The sequence below is a fragment of the Saimiri boliviensis genome, chromosome 9, assembly GCF_048565385.1.
Source record: "Saimiri boliviensis isolate mSaiBol1 chromosome 9, mSaiBol1.pri, whole genome shotgun sequence".
Lineage (NCBI taxonomy): Eukaryota > Metazoa > Chordata > Mammalia > Primates > Cebidae > Saimiri > Saimiri boliviensis.
The window spans coordinates 98,091-112,936 of record NC_133457.1 but is presented as its reverse complement, the minus strand read 5'-3'; the positions used below and the strand labels follow the sequence as shown (position 1 = coordinate 112,936).

At 47.0% G+C, this 14,846-nt stretch overlaps 1 non-coding gene and 1 pseudogene across 1 annotated transcript; both read left to right on the top strand.

The window, feature by feature from the left end:
- LOC141585737 (phospholipid phosphatase 2-like) overlaps positions 1-14,846 on the top strand; it is a 142,479-nt pseudogene that overhangs the window by 88,890 nt on the left and 38,743 nt on the right.
- On the top strand, positions 9,495-9,635 carry LOC141585739 (U4 spliceosomal RNA). The gene has a single exon (XR_012519394.1). It is a non-coding gene; the product is annotated as a U4 spliceosomal RNA (small nuclear RNA).

Genomic DNA, 14,846 nt, shown 5'->3' with positions numbered 1-14,846 from the left:
ACTGTCTCCTGGGTTCAAGTGATTCTCCTTACTCAGCCTCCCAAGTAGCTGGAATTACAGGTGCGCCACCACACCCAACTAATTTTTTGTATTTTTAGTGCAGATGGGGTTTCATCATGTTGGCCAGGCTGGTCTTGAACTCCTGATCTCAGATGACCCACCCACCTTAGCCTCCCAAAGTGCTGGGATTATAGATCTAAGCCACTGTGCCTGGTCCGGCTGAATAATTTTGACTGACCTATTTTCTTTTTCTTTTTTTTTTTTTTTGAGATGGAGTCTCACTCTGTCACCCAGGCTGGAGTGCTGTGGTGCAATCTTTGTTCACTGCGACCTCCGCCTCCTGGGTTTAAACACTTCTCCTTCTTTAGCCTTCTAAGTGCTGGGATCACAAGCATGCGCCACCACACCTGGACAAGTTTTGTACTTTTAGTAGAGACAGGGTGTGCTATAGCTGGCCTAGAGTTAGAACCTGAGCAATGCTATCTTATACAAGAAAAGGCTGTTTTCCAAAATTAAGTTGTAATGGCTGCCCCATTCTCCCACAATGACTACTGGCCTTGGCTTCTGTAAATAAGAATAGTTAGCTTGCTCTGAAAAATGACCACTGTGTAAAGCTGCTTACCTTTTGCTTATCAGTGACTGCTTTCTGTGACCCTAATGTGACAGGCAAGCAGTCGTAACCCATGCCATCTTGGCTTCTGCCACTTGTAATAAGTAACTAAGGTCTGTAATTCACAATGTATAAACTAACACTTATCTTGACTTCTGTAAACCACTTAAGTAACAATCGGAGTGACAGAAGTCCCCTGGCCCTTGGAATGTCCAGAGCCCCCCACCCTCATCTCCGTACAGGAGGTGATTTACAGAATCCACTAGCCCTCGGAATGTCTGAAGCCCTTCATCCCCATCCCCGCTCCTCACCCCCACTCCCAAGATGGTTTTATGGGTATAAAAATGTCTTGACACCCTCCTTTCGAAGCCACGGGTTGGAGAGACGTGAGTCCTCCTTGGCCACCAGCAATAAAGATCCTACAATTTGGCATACTTTTGTCTTAGTGTTATTTTAATCTCGAACTGAAATACTTCAACGGTTTCGCCATGTTGGCCAGGCTGGTCTCGAACTCCTGACCTCAGGTGAGCTGCCTGCCTCAGCCTCCCAAAGTGCTGAGATCACAGGCGTGAGCCACCACGCCCTACCTGTTTTATTTTGTTTTAAACTGTGTGTTTAGAATATTATAATGTGGCCACTCTGGAAATAGGAGTCTCCCTCCTCCCCGGGGTGTGTTCTTGCTGTTTGTTGCAGTGGTTATTTATTTAATGACTTTTCTGACTGTGATGAGTGGCCATCTCCTCCTGTTCTTTTAGCCTGGTGGTCAGCTAGTGATAGGACATGAATGTCTTGAAACATCTGGAACCAAAACAACAACAACAACAACAAAAGCCCACAACACCCTCCCAAGTTTGTAGAAGGGGTCTGAGTGCCTGTGGGGTCAGCCCTTCCATTGTGAAACAGGTTTTCTCTGCCTTCACTTTCATGTCCTGCTTGTGCAGAGCTGGAAGGCCAGCCCAAAGTGAGTGCAGGGCCCTCGCCGGCCTCTTCCAAGCTCCTGCACCACTCTGGTCTTGTAGGTTCCAAGCCTTCATTTCCCAGAGCGTTTTATTCCCCGGCCTTTCCTCCTATGATGTTTGGCTCCTCTATTTTTTGCCTCATCTGCTCTCGTGGCCCCAGGCAGCAGAGACTAACAAATTTGTTGTAAATAGTTTCCTACAAATGTCCTCCAGGTAGCACCTCGGCACTGGGAGAATGTCCAGTCAGGTGAGAGCCATACCCCTGTCCGCAGTTGCAAATAAGGCCCCTTCTTGGAATCTGTGCTGGGTGTGTGGTCTGTTACCCTCAGGCCACCACAGTCTAGGCAGTGGGAGAGGGACCAGGATGAGTTAAAATGCCACAAAGCTGTTTGTTCTGAGATCCAACTGGATTATCTTTTTTTTTTTTTTTTTTGATGGAGTCTTGCTGTGTTGCCCAGGCAGTGGCGTGATCTTGGCTCACCCCAACCTCCACCTCCCAGGTTTTCAAGTGATTCTCCTGCCTCAGCCTCCTGAGTAGCTGGGATTATAGGTATGTGGCACCACGCCTGGCTAATTTTTGTATTTTTAGTAGAGACGGGGTTTCACCGTGTTGGTCAGGCTGGTCTCAATCTCCTCACCTTGTGATCTGCCTGCCTCGGCCCCCCAAAGTGTGGGGATTCCAGACATGAGCCACCGCGCCCAGCCTCAACTGGATTATATTAATCAAGTGTTCCTCTGTTCCCTGCAAGCTTTTGATTAGGTCCAAAAAAGTTAATTGTAGCCAGGTGTGGTGGCTCACACCTGTAATCCCAGCACTTTGGGAGGCCCAGATGGGCGGAGCACCTGAGGTCAGGAGTTCGAGACCAGCCTGACCAATGTGGAGAAACTCCCCCCCAAAAAAACATACCAAATTAGCTGGGCGTGGTGGTACATTTCTGTGATCCCAGCTACTTGGGAGGCTGAGGCAGGAGAATCACTTGAACCTGAGAGGCAGAGGTTGCAGTAAGCCGAGGTCACACCATTGTACTCCCGCCTATGTGACAGGAGAGAAACTCCATCTCCAAAAAAAAAAGATGACTTATCTGTAATTCTGAGGCCCTCTGCCCTCACCTGGAATCAGGACAGGAAGGATGACAGGTGTGGATGGGAGGGCATCGCTGCAGGTGCTCACCTGTCTGGCTGGAAACCCCATGTGGACAGGCAATGCAGCTACAGCAGCTGGTGTGCTTCCCTCCTTCAGGGGTTTCCTGAGTCTGGGGCCACACCATAGGCCGCACCTCAGGGAATCCAAAATGCAACACGAGGAACGTGTCATCACAACTGAGCAATATGTACAGCAGTGGACGTATCTAACAGGAAAGGCAGTTCTATGCTTTTGGAGGGGTTTGGGTGTTTTTCTTTTTTGAGACAGGGTCTCACTCCACTGCCCAGGATGGAGTGCGGTGGTGCAATCACTGCTTACTGCAGCCTCAACCTCCCAGGCTCAAGCAATCCTCCCGCCCCAAGCTATCGAGTAGCTGGAAGTACAGATGTGTGCCACCACACCCAGCTCATTTTCTTTCTTTTCTTTTTTTTTTTTTGTAGAGACGGGTTCTGCCATGTTGCCCAGGCTGGTCTTGAATTCCCGGTCTCAAGCAGTCCTCCTGCTAGCCTCCCAGAGTGCTGGAATTACAAGCCTGAGCCCCTGCACCTGGCCAGTAGAATGGGTAGTCTTTTTTTTGTTTTGTTTTTTGTTTTTTTGTTTTTTTTGAGACAGCATCTTGCTCTGTCACCCAGGCTGGAGTGCAGTGGCACAATCTTGGCTCACTGCAACCTCTGCCTCATGGGTTCAAGCAATTCTCCTGCCTCAACCTCCTTAGTGGCTGGGATTACAGGCATCCACCACCACGTCCAGCTAATTTTTGTATTTGTAGTAGAGACAGGGTTTCGCCATGTTGGTTGGGCTGGTCTCGAATTCCTGACTTCGTGATTTACCTTCCTCGACCTCTGAAAGTGCTGGGATTACAGTCGTCAGCCACCGTGCCTGGCTAGTATGGTTTTTCGAAAGACAAAATGGTTTTCAAATCATCAATCAAAAGAACAGTAGCTAAATAAAATTAAAGTCCATGTTAGTAAGGAAATGTCACATGCCAATGCTTCCTGTGAGGCAGATGGCACAACTGATCTTCAAAGGCTCATGTGGAATTGATATTACCTTGCTAAGTTCTCCAGCCCTATTTCAGATTCAAAGATTTACATTTTTGGAATCTACCAATTAATTGATAAAACATCCTAGTCCACATCCTGATCTATTATAAATATTTGAAAGCACCTTCATCTAGACATTGGACAATTAGTTGAAAATCCTAGACAGTTAAGCAGATGATGTATAATATTTGTGGACATTGAGATGCAGGGAAGGGCCAGGTATGGTGGCTCATGCCTGTAGTCCCAGCACCTTGGGAGGCTGAGGCAGGTGGTTTACCTGAGGTCAGGAGTTTGAGACTAGCCCGGCCAACATGGTGAAACCCTGTCTCTACTAAAAATACAAAAATTAGCCAGGAATAGTGGCACACATAGTCCCAGCTACTCAGGAGGCTGAGGCAGGAGAATTGCTTGAACACAGGAGGTAGAGGTTGCAGCATTGAGCTGAGATCATGCCACTGCACTCCAGCCTGGGTGACATAGCAAGACTCTATCTTAAAAAAAAAAAAAAAAGAAAAGAAAAGAAAAAAAGGTCTGACATTGGCTCATACCTGTAATCCCAGCACTTTGGGAGGCTGAGGTGGGTGGGTCACGAGGTCAGGAGTTCAAGACCAGCCTGGCCAACATGGTGAAAGCCCATCTCTACTAAAAATACAAAAGTTAGCTGGTGTGGTGGTATGTCGCTGTAGTCCCAGCTATTCAGGGGGTTGAGGCAGGAGAATCATTTGAACCCAGGTGGTGGAGGTTGCAGTGAGCTGAGATTGCACCACTGCACTTCAGCCTGGGCAACAGCAAGACTCCATCTCAAAAGAAAAAAGAAATATCCAGGGAGGGTGTGACTTTCAGAGGTTAGAGCAGGCACACGTTCAGTATTAATGTCACCCAAAAATCCAGTGGCTCCCTGTCACCTCCTGCTGTGCAGCAAATTCTGGACCCCATGGAGATGGAGACACAAACTGCCACCTTCAGAAACTTTAGTTCCCCCAAAGTTCTGGCACTTCAGAATGTCACATCCTGCCATGTGTTTTCTTCTCCTTCGAGACTTGCTCCTGGTGGTATTGTTAGCCCAGCTGCCTCTCAAGTGGGAGTGAAGCTGGGAGAGATGCATGCTCACATCATGCAACATGAATTCAAACAATAAAACAGCCACACTACCTGTGGAGGTTTGGTTTGCAGACCCTGACTTAGGCACAGATGAATGAATGCACTCACAACCAGTACAGTGATTTCCAATGGGGTGGGGATGTTTGTTCACTTTCTTTAGAGGGAGGTTTTAGCAAACCCGGCTGTGACTCTCTGTACCTTCTTACGTTTATTTGGTATAGACTGAATAACAGAAGTTTTAAGTTAACACACTTGGTAGATAATTAACATGGTTGAAAGAGTGGTTTTGAATGATAAAAGCTTTTGGTTTTGGGCCCAGAGAAAACACCCTTCACGTGTAATTTCCCTTTGACCTCCTGCTGAGAGGGCTGTTCAGCATAGGGTTTACATGAGTGAACAGTTAGAATAGAGACAAAGGGATGTGGGTAAACAGGCCACTGGGGAAGCTTGATTGTCCCTATCTTTCACCCTATGACTTTTACAAATTTTACGCTAAAATTTTAGCGTAAAGAACTGGTTGCCTTTAGCCGATTCCATTAAAACCTTTTGGCCTGCCAAAAGGTTTGAGACTATAAATTTCTAACTTTTCCTAATATTTTCCTTCTATTTTGCCAGCCACCCCGAGTAAATCCCAACGCATGGTGAAAACCACATTTGGAATATTTTAGCTGCTGGCTGTGTGGAAAATCACTTGCATCCCCAGTGTTCAATTATAAAAGGGCAAGTATTTATACTGAAGAGCACAGAATTTTGTGACTATAGTAAAAGATAATATGAGAGACTCCTGGCAAGATTTGATGCATGAAAATGCTCATACATAGATTGCAGACAAACATCTGTACCTGTTAATGGAAGTGCCAGTCACACTTTGGATCTTTAATCAGGAGGCCGTCATAGCACCCTGTGAACATGAGAACCTAGTTCCAATTCAGCTCCTGCTGACAAAGCTTGGGTCATGTGCTTGGTCACAGTCTTCGCTAGCCTCATAACCTTTGTCTTTTTTTTTTTTTTTTTTTGAGACGGAGTTTCGCTCTTGTTACCCAGGCTGGAGTGCAATGGCGCGATCTCGGCTCACCGCAACCTCCGCCTCCTGGGTTCAGGCAATTCTCCTGTCTCAGCCTCCTGAGTAGCTGGGATTACAGGCATGCGCCACCAAGCCCAGCTAATTTTTTGTATTTTTAGTAGAGACGGGGTTTCACCATGTTGACCAGGTTGGTCTCGATCTCTCGACCTTGTGATCCACCCGCCTCGGCCTCCCAAAGTGCTGGGATTACAGGCTTGAGCCACCGCGCCCGGCCACCTTTGTCTTTTATTTTTATTTTTGAGATGGAATCTCACTCTGTTGTCCAGGCTGGAGTGCAGTGGAGCGATCTCGGCTCACTGAAACTTCTGCTTCCCGGGTGTTGAAAATTCTCGCTTTGTGCTGGGCGCGGTGGCTCACGCCTGTAATCCCAGCACTTTGGGAGGCCGAGGCAGGTGGATCACGAGGTCAAGAGATCGAGACCATCCTGGTCAACATGGTGAAACCTCGTCTCTACTAAAAGTACAAAAAATTAGCTGGGCATGGTGGCACGTGCCTGTAATCCCAGCTACTCAGGAGGCTGAGGCAGGAGAATTGCCTGAACCCAGGAGGCAGAGTTTGCGGTGAGCCGAGATCGCGCCATTGCACTCTAGCCTGGGTAACAAGAGTGAAACTCCGCCTTAAAAAAAAAAAAAAAAAGAAAAAAAAGAAAATTCCCACTTTGAATGAAGAGACTCCCCAGACAGGCTTTGTGTGGGCAATGTAGCTGTTTATTCACCTGGGTGCAGGTCGGCTATGGCTGAAAAGAGCGTTAGCAAAGGACAGTGGGATGGGAGTTGGTTTTACAGGTTTGGGGCGGGCAGTGGAAAGTCACAGTAAGATCAGTTACAGCGGTGGGGTAGGGGCAAGGAGTGTACATGACCACAAGTTCAGTTACAGTGGCGGCTGGGCGTGAGGCAGAAGAGCAGTTAAGATGACAGGATGGGTGAGAGGCATTCACATTATCGTAAGAACAGTTGAGATGGCAGGGTTGGGTGAGGTGCTTGTCTGGGGAAGCTCCGCTGGGCACTGAGAGACAATGACAAATGCAGGTGGGGGGTGGGAGACGATCAGCCCAGGCCGGCAGGACTTCAGGCTTGCACATGGAGACCTGACATACCTGTCTTTTTATATATAGAGAGAAAGAATTAGAGAAGAGGGGGTGAGCAGACGTGCCTGACAGGGGACTGTGGGGGCACATAAAATATTTTTTTTTTTGAGCGGGGGAGACAGGCTGGAAATGGGAACAGGACAGGTGTGCAAATAAGGAAGGTCTGGACAATACGTTCTGCCTTACGAATGCTTAAGCTGCTGGGGGACTTAGAGGCACTGCACGGTTCTGTGGGTCGTCCAGAGCAGCATCTGCCGACTTGTGATCGCCTGGATGCGGTTTTGTATGAATTGGGAGACTAAACAGAAGATATAGGGTCTGAACAGGAGAAGAAGAAAGATGGGTTTAAAGGAGTAAGGATTGGGAGGAGCCGTGACTTCAGTTAGGCAGTGTCCAGCCCATCCAGCCAGATCCAGAATAACCGTTTGCCTGATTCGTGCGCTTTTGGGTTCTGTCTCTTCATTCATTGATGGCATTAAATACAAGGCCAGGCTGCTTTACATAAAAACAACATTTTTTCTGGAGCTTTGAACCCGAAAGCCAAGGGAACCAGCAAGGGCTGCTGCTGTTACAGGGCTCGGTGGGGTAACTGTGGAGGGAGAGCTTTTGTTTTCATGGCGTGTGAGGAAGCGTGAGGTATCTATAAGCAATTGCTCACTTTCATTAACAAGATTGTGTTTGAGAAGAGAACGGGAGCCAGATGAAGAGTGAAATGTCAGCTGTAATTGCCTGGAGGAAACGTGTAAACCGGCAACTTAAAGAAAAGCAGGGCATGTAAAGGTAAATGAGTGCCGTGAATTTGGGCTCCGTTAGGAATAACAGAAACAGACATTTTGAGGTGTGGTTTAAGCAGTAGGGGTGACTGCTTAAAGCTAGAGAAGGCGAGGGGCTGAAGGTAAGTGTGTGAGGTGTAAAGACAAAACTTTGGAGGGGGTGACAGCTAGAGGGTAAGTGGGGCGGAGCCTGTGATTTTGAGGGATTCTAAGAGTATCAGGGCAGCAGCCGCTGCTGAGCTGTCATGAGGGCCTGCCCAGGACTGTGAAGTTAAGTTGTTTGGATAAAAAGGCTGCAGGCCATGGGCCTGGCTCCTACGTGAGAATCCTGACCACACAGCCCTGGACTTTAGCAGTATAGAATGAAAAAGTGTTGAGACAGGTTGGGGAGAGCTAGCGAGGGAGCTGCTTTGAGAGCTGTTTTTTAAGGAGCAAAAGGAGGAGTGAGGAAAGGATTTAGGATTAATAGGGTTGGATAAGTTTTCTTTAGTGAGTTTATACAATAGCTTAGTTAGAATAGCAAAACCTGGTATCCTGAGGTGAAGTAGCAACCACACCCAGGCAGGAGGCTCACAGCGCTGGCCGAGGCCGCGCGCCCTCTGGTGGCCGTCCCGCTGCACCACTTGAAGTCGGAGAGCAGAGTGTTCAGCGCCCTGCTTCTGGAAATGCAAACTGACATGGAGCCCACTAGCCTGTGTGTTTCCAAAAAGGAAGAAGGGACAATTAACTGGAAACCATAGGAATGAGATAAACATGGATGCACGTTTTACAACTGATGGAAAAATTCACTCAACATAGTCTTTGCACTTAAAATGCAAAACCGTCAGAGGCATCTTAACCACAGTGACTTTATTTTAAATAAAAGCTTTAGAAAAAGCTAAATCTGGGCAGGGTGCAGGGCTCACGAGTGTCATCCCAGCACTCTGGAAGGCCAAGGTGAGAGGATCACTTGAGATCAGGAGTTCAAGACCAGTCTGGGAAAATAGCGAGATCCCCATGTCTGCAAAAAATATAAAAATTAGCTGGCGTGGTGGCTCGTGCCTGTGGTCCCAGCTACCCAGGAGGCTGAGGTGGGAGGATCGCTTGAGCCCAGGAGTTTGAGGCCGCAGTGAGCCAGCCATGATCACACCACTGCACTCAAGCCTGGGAGACAGAGTGAGACTCTCTCTCTCTCTCTCTCTCTCTCTCTCTCTCTCTCTCTCACATACACACACACACACACACACACGTTAAATTTGTTGGATTATATATTTAGGGATTGAGCACCTTTGGTTATAAAATATTTATGGTTGCAGGAACAAGTTAATAACTAAATAAAAACCCAAAACTTATAAATATATACCAATACTTTAAGCAAAAAGCATTCTTAATTTAAAAATAAGTTTTACTTTAAAGATAATAGTACACTCACAAATTGTTGTTAAAATCAATAGTGACAGAGAAAACTAACAATACTAATAGCCTGACACAAACTGATCACAATCCTTTATAAGAGACAACACTGTTCTTAATAACCCATATAAACAAACATTAAGTAATCCTATTTGTACGTTAATGTGCTGGCATCACAGGTGTGATTACTTAATCCCAGCACTCTGGGAGGACAAGGAGGGCAGATCACTTGAGGCCAGGAGTTGGACAGCAGCATGGCCAACATGGTGAAACCCAGTCTCTACTAAAAATACAAAAATATAGCTTTGCACAGTGGCAGTATCGTAGCCAATGAGGTTTATCCAAGGAGCGATTATTGCTAATTGAAAACTTTTCCCAATACCCCGCCATGATGACTGGAAATGTAGTCAGCATTGGCAATTTTTGGCAGTCTCTATGGGGATGGAATAAAATAAATTAAATAACAAAAATAAATTAAAATGGAATAGAAATACAAAAAAATTAGCCGGGTGTGGTGGTGCACACCTGTAATCCCAGCTACTTGGGAGTTTGATGCAGAAGAGTTCTTAAACCCAAGAAGCAGAGGTTGTAGGGAGCTGAGATCGTGTCATTGTGACTAGAATAAAACTCCATCTCAAAAAAAAATTTCTTTTCTTTGAAACAGGTGCGTTCCTCCTCTTGCTTTCTGATAACTCCCTGCTCTGTCACTTAGTAGTGGCTAATAAACTTTCTTAATGTCACTAGACTCTGCGGGTCACCATAAATTCCATTTCGTGTGAGATTCAAAATCCTGTTGTTGGGGTCTGGGACAAGACCCCTTTGCTGGTGACAAAACTATACTAATTCTTTTGTTTTCTTTCTTTCTTTTCTTTTCTTTTTTTTTTTTTTTTTTGAGACAGAGTCTTGCTCTGTTGCCCAGGCTGGAGGGAAATGGTGTGATCTCAAATCACTGCCTCCTGTGACTCCCAGGTTCAAGTGATTCTCCTGCCTCAGCCTCCCGAGTAGCTGGGATCACAAGCACCTGCCACCACGCCTGGCTGATTTTTGAATTTCTAGTAGAGACAGTGTTTTCCAGTGTTGGCCAGAGCAGTCTCGAACTCTTGACGTCAGGTGATCCACATGCCTCAGCTGCCTAAAGTACTGGGCTTACAGGTGTGAGCTACCTTGCTTGGCCGGCTTGTATCCTTGGTGATCGCTTGGATATGGAGGGTGGAGGAGGAGGGGTGTCGCTTGGATATGGAGGGTGGAGGAGGAGGGGTGTCACTTGGATACGGATGGTGGAGGAGGAGGGGTGTCGCTTGGATATGGAGGGTGGAGGAGGAGGGGTGTCACACAGATATCGCTCTTGGATTACCACCTGGGATATTAGGCTCAATGCTCTATTATTGGTTCGAACCCTGAGAGCGCCAGCAAACAGCTTGAGGTGGTGTGGAGCAACATGCTGTTTTCATGAGCGCCTGGCTGCAGATGGGCTGAGGCCTAAAACAGTGTCAGCCCCCAAGTGAGGGTGAGGCTGGGGTTTTCTAGTCTCCTGTAAATGGGACGTGTTCCAGTCTGATGTAACTGCTTCGTGGTACCTAGACGGCCTCTATCCTGATCTTCAGGGGCTCCTTGTCTTCCGGCCTGCCCTTTTCTGGCTTCTACTCACTTGCTGACCCATGCTGCTGGTGCATGTGGTCTTGTACCTTGGGACCAAGCCTGAGGAGGGAGGCGTTACCCCCAAGTTTTTGGGCCCCGGGGAGAATCTTTCATTAGGGAGAGTAGGCTGGCTGATTCTTCTTTGTTAGGCACAACTTGGTTTTGTAGGTGCAGTGGGGTGCCTCAAGCTGAAAGCCTGACTCCTTGTATGGGCCAGACCCCATGTGGGCGTTCCTGTGACTGCCAGGCCACTTTGAGGCTGAGAGACAGTTTTATCTGGCCTCTGTCCTGCACATGTCTATGGATGCCTTCTCTGTGTTGGCAGATCTGGAGGTCCCCCAGATAGGATCCCGTGAAGAGATCTCAAGGGTCGTTAGTCCATTGTGTTTATCACATCACTTCCACAATCAAAGATGAATAAAATATAGAGGAGTATTTAGTGATAAGTCTGACGGTGCACCTGTGCTAGGCAGTGTTTTAGTTCCTTGAGACACCAAGGAGTTGAGACAATCCTTTGCCTTATAGTTTTGCATCTGTAAGTCCTGCTATCGACAGCTGTGTGTGTTAAAATGTCTGATTTATCAGGCAGGATCTGGGTTGTCTGTAAGCTTAGGTGAGGGGAGGCTGGTGTCCAGCAAGTATCCAGTACCCCTCAACATCCCAGTTCTTCTCCACCAATCTTCCAATTCTAGGACTGATGCGGAGGCCCTCAGAGCGACTTAAGAGGGGAAGTAGTCAGTGTGCTCTGTGGCTAGCTTGTTTGGGAGCATACATTGTAAATCCTCTGCCGACAAAACGTTGGAAACAAGTAGTGTTTCAGCTCGAGTTTCTCATAAATGGCTTGCAGTCGTACAAACCAGAGCATGCATACCACAGGGCAACATGAGGGTCCCTCTACCAGCCTTTCTCCCAGCGGCCTAAGTGGGCATCTACACAGAATAATGTGTGCAGCCTCACTATGTGAAAGTCCAGTGCTTTGTGCTTGGAGTGTCATCAGGGAAGGCCACTTACTTGGAAGGTTGCCGAGCTGTCGCGGAGGGAAGGAGGGGGTGTGCCGTGCTGCTGGGTCTGCGTCTCGCTCTGTGACAGGAGGTGTGGTGGCCTAGAATTAGAGCCTAAACAACACCATGGTATAAAAGATAAAGCTGATTTTCAAAAATAAGTTGTAAAGGCTGCCCCATTCTCCTCACAGTGACTGTGGGCCTTGGCCTCTGTAAATACAGCTGCTAGTTTACTTTGCAAAATGCAAACGGTAAAGCTGCTTATCAGTAACTGCCAGAGTTGCTAGTCTTTGCTTACCGGTAATAACCAGAATAAGCATCCCCATCTAATTCCATCCTGACTCCTGAGGCTTGTAATAAGTGAGTAAGATCTGTTATTTCTACCTTAACTCAGACAATGTGCAAACTAATGCTTATCTTGACTTCTGTAAGCCACTTAGGTAACAATCAAAGTGACAACAAGTCCTCTGGCCCTCAGAATGTCTGAATCCCTTCACCTCCACCCCTGCCCCACACTCTCACCCCCAAAGGTGGGCATAGAAAGGTCTTGTCACCCTCCTTTCATTGCCACAGGTTAGAGAGACGTGAGTCCTCCGTGGTCGCTGGCATAATAAACCATGTAATTTGGCATAGTTTTGTCTTGGTGTTGACTTTCTGTGCTCAGTCCAGTATAACAGAGGTATGAGAGAGCCTTGGTCTTATGAAGACTTTGGGTATCCCAGCTCACTTCATCCATGATCAGCGTGATGCAGGCACTGGGCCCTGGTTCTGGAGGTGGGAATACACCCTGGGCTTCCACTGCATGGCTGGCACAGTGGACTTTCAGGTGCCTCTTTGGGGACTGCTACAGAGTCCTGTGCCAGATGCAGTGGTGCACAGCTGGGAGCCAAGAGTCCCTGCTTCTTCTGGAGAATCTGGGCAGATGTAAAGGGTTAAGGTTAGTGGTAGGGTTAGGGGTTAAGTTTAGGGTCAGTGTTGGGGTTTTGGGGTTGGGATCAAGGGTCAAGGGTCAGGGTTAAAGAGTAGGATGAGAGATTGGGGTAGGGTTAGTGTTTAGGGTTAGAGGTTAAGGGGGTGAGGGTGAGGATAATAAGCAGATTACTAACAGCAATTCTGCTTCACTTCAATAACAACCTTCTCCAACTTATTTTGTCTCGACAAACTTATTTTTCCAAGAATTCCAGGCTTCTTAAAGCACCCAGGGACTTTTCACACCTTAAATCTGTGAAATTCTGTCTTCTTCTGCCGTATGCATAGTTCAAACATACAAGGAGAGGCAAAGCCAGATGCCTTCCTGAAGGGACCCAAGAAATTCTTCTCTTTCTCTCTCTGGAACGAAATGAACTCTCTGGACCATCAGTGCTAACCTTCAAAAGCCAAACCCAGGCTGGGCGCGGTGGCTCAATCCTGTAATCCCAGCACTTTGGGAGGCCAAGGCGGGTGGATCACGAGGTCAAGAGATCGAGACCATCCTGGTCAACATGGTGAAACCCCATCTCTACTAAAAATAAAAAAAATTAGCTGGGCATGGTGGCATACACCTGTAGTCCCAGCTACTAGGGAGGCAGAGGCAGAATTGTTTGAATCCAGGAGGCGGAGGTTGCAGTGAGTCGAGATCGTGCCATTGCACTCCAGCCTGGGTAACAAGAGTGAAACTCCGTCTCAAAAAAAAAAAAAAGTCAAACCCATTTGTGAGATCTTTAAAACTACTGTAGACCCAAGTGTTTATATTTATATGACATCAATTTAGTATTTATATTAATATAAGGGAGAACACTTAAATCTGTCTACGCCACATGTGCCTCTGGCTCATTGCCCAGTTAATTGTCGCTTCAGGCTAAACTTTGGTTTCTGTCTCTAATTTTTGTCCGAAAGAATATAACTGATCTCAAAACATCTGCTATTATTTTAGGGACTCGTGCTGCCATCTCCATTCCTCCCTCTTTTCTTGCAGTCTGTGCGGAAGTTCTTTAACGTGAACATTTTGACCACCTTCACGCTCCCATGTCCACTGTGAGCACATTCAGACTTACCCAGCCAAGGCTGTCATCTTAGGCCAGGGATTTTTTAGGGATCTTTATTTTGCTGTAATACGGTTGGCACTCCTTTGACTCACTGTATCAGCCTAAAGGTCTTTTCATTTTAGGAGCCCAAGAGGGCAGAAAAAGAAGCAGGTGAGGAATTAAACCTTCTGAGTCGCGAGAGAGTCCCGTTGTGTTAAGCAACATTGCAGAACATCGTATGTAGCAATCTAGCAGATGAGCCACGTGGCTGCTGAGCACACATGCCCGCTTGCTGCTGTGAGCTCAGACTCCCTCATCATTAGTCTTTTCTATTTCTGGAGGGAATTATAAGGGCCACTTGTTAACCTGTAAGTCAGAGAGAGTTAAAGGTGTTTCCCCAAAACACTGAGGACAGAATGAAAGATGAGGAGTGTTAGCCACAGCTCAGAAGTGCAGGAAAGTCAGTGTGGGTTGTTGGAGAAATGCAGGTCTTTTTTCTTTTGGAAGTCTCCCTAGAATGGGGTCAAGGACTCTGCCCATTCTAGGATGAATAATTGGTATATTAGACACCCTCGGATATTTATCCCAAGCCTTCATTTAGGGATCTTAATGAGTTTGTTCAGCCATCACAGTCTCAAATGCTAAGGAGGACATTGGAATCTCTCCACAGTCCAAACTGGCACTGTCTTTTAACGTTGAGTCTCTCATTATTCTCACCTGACATACCTTATGTATCCCACACTCATGCTAATAACACATCGTGCTCACTGTTACCTTTGCAACAAGACTTGAACTTTACTTAGCCTGGAGGAGTGCACTTCACATGTCCAGACCCAGTTCTGACTCATTCTTCAGCCCTGCATCAGTCAGTGGGGGCTGGTTAAACCACGGTGACAAACAACCTCCAAGTTTCAGTGGCTCAAAAATCTTCCTCATTTATTTGCATCTCATCATGGGTCAGGTGAGTGGTCGCTCTGTGCTGTGTCGTCCTAACACAGGAATCGAGGCTGA